This window comes from Amphiura filiformis, chromosome 9 (assembly GCF_039555335.1).
Source record: "Amphiura filiformis chromosome 9, Afil_fr2py, whole genome shotgun sequence".
Taxonomy (NCBI): Eukaryota; Metazoa; Echinodermata; class Ophiuroidea; order Amphilepidida; family Amphiuridae; genus Amphiura; species Amphiura filiformis.
Window position 1 is genome coordinate 52,445,706 of NC_092636.1, and position 5,132 is coordinate 52,450,837.

Consider the following 5,132-nt stretch of genomic DNA (forward strand, 5'->3'; position numbering starts at 1 on the left):
ATTTAACATCCACAGTGAACTAATACGTTAACTCAATTTCTGAACTATTAGGAATTCACTGTGTACCTTAAGCTTTAATAGCTTTGAGTTCTAACGTCTCGGGAAAAATAATGAAGTACACGGATCAAATTCAAGAGAACCTTATACCTGTATTTCGATTATTATCGAGCATGCGGACAACCAACCTAGCTGATTGTCTGTGCCGGAAAAAGCCCCATCATTGAAATGTTGTCCTGTTAAGTGGGGAAAAATCATTTGATTTCATTCGACTGAGGAGCAGGTGACTACAAAGTTTCTCCAGGCTAGTGAGGCCATATCATTTGTTGTAAATCATTGTTGGTATTCCTCCAACGGCCCTTATTTGGTAAAATGATCTAACTTGAAATTAAAATCGCTCTTTCGAGAAAAAGAGCTTTAAAGTTTGAACACTTGACGTTTTTCTTTTTGAATAAAATAAATTATTAAACAGATCTAATGTCTTAGAAAATATAAAAATCTCATTATTTGGTGGCATGGTGGTGATTTTAGGATGTCACCAATGGAAAGAGCGCCCTCACATTACCCGTGATATGGATTTATCTCAAAATGTCCCAATTTCAAGTTAGATCGTTTTACCAAATCAGGGCCGCCAACAGCTTCTGTATATAGACCAGATGGCTTGTCCTTTGTCGCCCTGGTCATGCTGTCTCCTTTGCCATATGAAGCTATATGATGGGACATAAAGAGCATAATCTCCTCCACTGGCATCTTCAGGATGAATCCGAGGAAGTATTCTCAAGCGAGTAGCTACAACAATTCAGGATGTGGAGCAGAGTACGTACAGTTACCATGGTTACGGTAGTTGCAGAGTTGGCACAGTCCAAGATTGGTTTCCCCCACAGTTTCAGATTAGCAGGTGAAGGAAGTTGGTCATGGATGGCATTGATATGGAAAGACAGGAGCTCTGGTGTCCAGACATATAGAAGTGAGGTATTTTCTGTGCTCTTTCTGGCTCATGTCCTTAATAAGCTTTTGGGTTTTCTTGAAACCCAGTCCTGCCCGCTCAGTTTGACCTCGGGTCATCTCATTTAAGATAAGGTGGCGCTCTCTCTGTTCGAGCTCTTTAACTCCATTCACCTCTTCTTGGTTTTCTTATTTTCCAAACAATCTCTATATAGTGTTTGGATTTCCATCTCTGGAGTATTTGTTCAGATGGTATTTGATGACCTGCATGCCATGTTTTTCTTTACTTCTGTACAATGCACTTTTGGTGGTGCACCTGCTAATGCCGGCCCATCTCTTCAAGTACTTCGTACAGGTTGCCTCCAGGTTCTCGATGTAGGTTTTTGGGTGATTGTATATAGTGAATTCCCATGTCATTTGGGGATTATCATATGATTGTATATCCACATTTTCATGATTCCATTCAGTTGACTTTTATCAGTAGTTTTCAGCATGGCTGACAATTTCTGATTAATCATTTGTCTGATGCCATCATCTTTTAGATCTTCATAGATGAGCTTTCCTAGGAATCGCATGGGCTGGTTGTGAATATATGTGATCATCTGTCCGTCTATTTGTAGCTGAGGATTGTAAGCTACGTATTGGGTCTTGTGGCCATTCAACTTCTGTTCTGCGTTTGGAATTACTTTCTTCATCGCATGATAACTGCATTTGGATGGTTTGGCCTTCATAGTTCTTGGGCTTCTTGCTACAAGGGTCATATCATCTGCATATGCCTTGGCTGCCTTACTAGGATGATGAGAGGCTGGGTGTCAGTCATAGCATAGATCCAGGCGTTGCTCACACAGTCAATGTGGTGAATGCATTATCTTATTTATCTTATCCGGGGGACAGTAGAGCCTTCTGTAGATTTCTTTCGACTAATGGTTACAAGCAGGTGCCTCTTCTTTGCTGTCTTCTCTCAATTTCAGAGTCTTGTTTGACACCCAGCTGGGCATTCCATAGGGATTTTACTTCCCAATCACCTTCTCTGCCACAACTTTGACAGCTTTCTCAAACTGTTGAGGTATTATAGCATCGAAGTACTTGAAATTAGTTTGAAAGCTCAACCTGAAATTTGTCGTACTTTGGTCTCTTGTATGATTTCCATTTGTGGTTCGCAGACTGGTAGTAGGTAGTACACTGTGTGTGCGATGGTCAGATTCCATCACCAAAGAGTTATATATTTGTAATTCCGCACGGAAGGAGTTCACACACTTACTGCTTATAAAGATGTGATCCAACTGGTGTGTGGAGCCACCAGGAAGCATCCAAAACCGATTTCTAGGCTGCGGATCCGCGGAAATCCTGATTGCGCTTGTCGACACTCCCCCATTCTCGTTTGTTTCACCATAGTAATAATGGTGGTCCAATCACCATTGGGTGAAATATATGACTGGCCTGGCTAATTGTAGCCTTTTTCAGATGGTCTGACATGGAGCCATATAAATCATTATTTTTTGCTGCAGTAGCGAACTCCGTTTGTGCACAGATAACAGTAACAGTTAGCCTCCGATTCCCATGGAATGTAACTAATTCTTAGTATATTTTGGTTGATGCTTTGTGGGAACTTGTAGATGTGTTTCGATATAACAAGCCCGACGTCTCCATGTCTCTGGTCTGTGGCGGAGCTGTAAATGAAAACCCAGTTCTTGACATCTGACCATAATTCTTCAGTGGGGATGATGTTTTCAGACGGTCCTCTTGGATACAAAAAATGTCGACACCTGCGTCATCGCAGCCTTAAAACAGGATGGGAATTCCCTTTCTGATATAAGGTACCGTTTTAGGTACATGTACGCACATTGTAGGTGGATACTGCAATTGATTTGAAGGTAAGTATAAAAACGATATATATCAGGGCCAACAGTCTATTCTGACATGCGATGCTCCGGCATAAAGTCAGTAAAAGACATCTGTCCAGCTACATTTGATCTAGTTTTTAGATATTTGTTTGCATTTTTTGTAATTATTAATTCTTAAGCCAGACTTACTTTGGTCCGGGTCTGGCAAATGAGCATGTGATTGGCCGTAAACAGTCGGGGAAACAATCACCTCTGATGTCCATTCTTCCCATCCCGATTTCACTCGACTTACTTCCGAGGGGACAGTTTGCTCTCAGCTCTACCACCCAGCGGCAGCACGCATGGTTACAGTTACACCCTGACGCCGGGGCTTGCAGTTACAAGAACACTCTCAGAAAAAAGGTTATAAAAATATGTCCTCTATATAACCCAAAAAGAGTTCTACGAGTATAAAGCCAAAATTGGTTCTACAAACGCTTACAATTTTTAAAACCTAAACGTGTTCTTTCCGTCTGAAGAACTTTTTAGTGTTTCATATAGAAGACAAAAAGGGTTCTCTAAGGCCTTTTAGAGGATTTATTTCTGAGAGTGTATTTACCTTCGTTACACGTCTCTCCGTAAAATCCTGTCATACAAGAGCACCCAACAGGATCGGGAACACAGAAGTACTGCCCTGTGCAATTCCCATTTGTGGCACAGATGATGGAGCACTCGGCTCCCCAATGGTTTACGCCGCAATCTGAAGGAGTGGAATAAAATAATATTAGTAACAACACAATGAAACAAAGAAACTAGGAAACGAACCCATACAACAAAAGCACGGGTGCACAAAATATACGTATAAACGCTAAATATTCCAATAATATAATATAATGAATCAATAATACAAACTTACTAATTTCGCAATAGGGTCCTTCAAATCCTGGTCGACAGACACATAGTCCTGTATTCTCGTCGCAAGCACCGCCGTTGTAACACGTTGGGCATGACATATTGCAATGTAAACCGAATGTCGATCTGGGACAAGCTTCAAGAAATTGTAAACAATTATATAAATAATAGGTTAAATTTCCAATCAAAGATAGTGGGTCTGTTGATGTTTTCAAAAATTAACATAGGTTGTTTGCTTGCATTTCATTAAAACATTCTAACATATTAAATTATAAAACAAATGCAGCACTATTAGTATATTCGTTGATAAGGTAAGGTCTTCATCAGTATTCATGTCACTCGTTATGATTCAAAGATTTCCTAACATAAATTAAAATAAATACTCTGCAGGAATGTAACAGGCTCACTGTGTACGCTGTGCACGTTGTTTAATTTTCTATATGCCTTAATTATAACGCAGTGATGATTTAGACATTTTACTTGCTCTATTTGCTACGATCAACATCAAACATATTGGGCTTTCATCAACAGCAGAGGATGATTTAAGGAAGCCCCATCATGCACTGTAAAAGTGTTATCACTAGAGTTTCAACTGCCACTTTACTTTTCAAATCCCATTGAACTCTGTGCAAAGATGTTGTTTTAGAATTGCCCGTGTGTCATTGTTACTTGGTCGATTTCAGATTTAAAGTGATGTATGCATGAAGGATAATTCACACCTTCTGTAGATAACATAAAATGTGAAATCGACCAACTTTTTTGAAGGTGTTTTTATTGTAAATATATCTGTCCAAATTCAAATTTAACCATGCACGTGTGTATGCAGTGGGCGGGCAGTGGTGTCATGTTCACTCACACAGCTGTGCTAACCGCAAGACTTGCTGGGAAGTGCTTAAATCATCCTCTGCATCAACAGGAAGTAATTGCTTGGCTTCTTTCATAACTCACGGGTTCTGAATTACGTTATACTGTATAATGATAAATGCACAAAAACTTAATAAAATTGTGTGAACTTACTTCGTACTATGAGCCTCATGATCGCATGTACTCCACTGCCCTTCAAGCCATTCTGGAAGCATTCATATATTCCTTCATCGGCTTTTCTCACATTAATAATTGTTATTTGTTTTTTATTGTTCCATTCTGTAATGCTAGCCCCACCATTATGACTCCATTGAAGGTCTGGACTATTTGTTTCTACTTCAAGAGTCACTACGTCACCTATACTGGCTGTTTTAGTAAAAATGTGATCTACTGGCTTGATAGTTGCTGAAAGATGCAAATAGACACCCAAGAATATAAAACATATATTCCTCCTCTCCATCTAAACAGTCGTGTTCCTATTCTTCTCATTCCTTTTTTCTTTCTTAAGATTTTACCATTTTGCCGTCGAAACATTATATTATGGGAGAAATTAAGAATCAAACCCAAAACCACCTATTTGTGAGTTAAGTG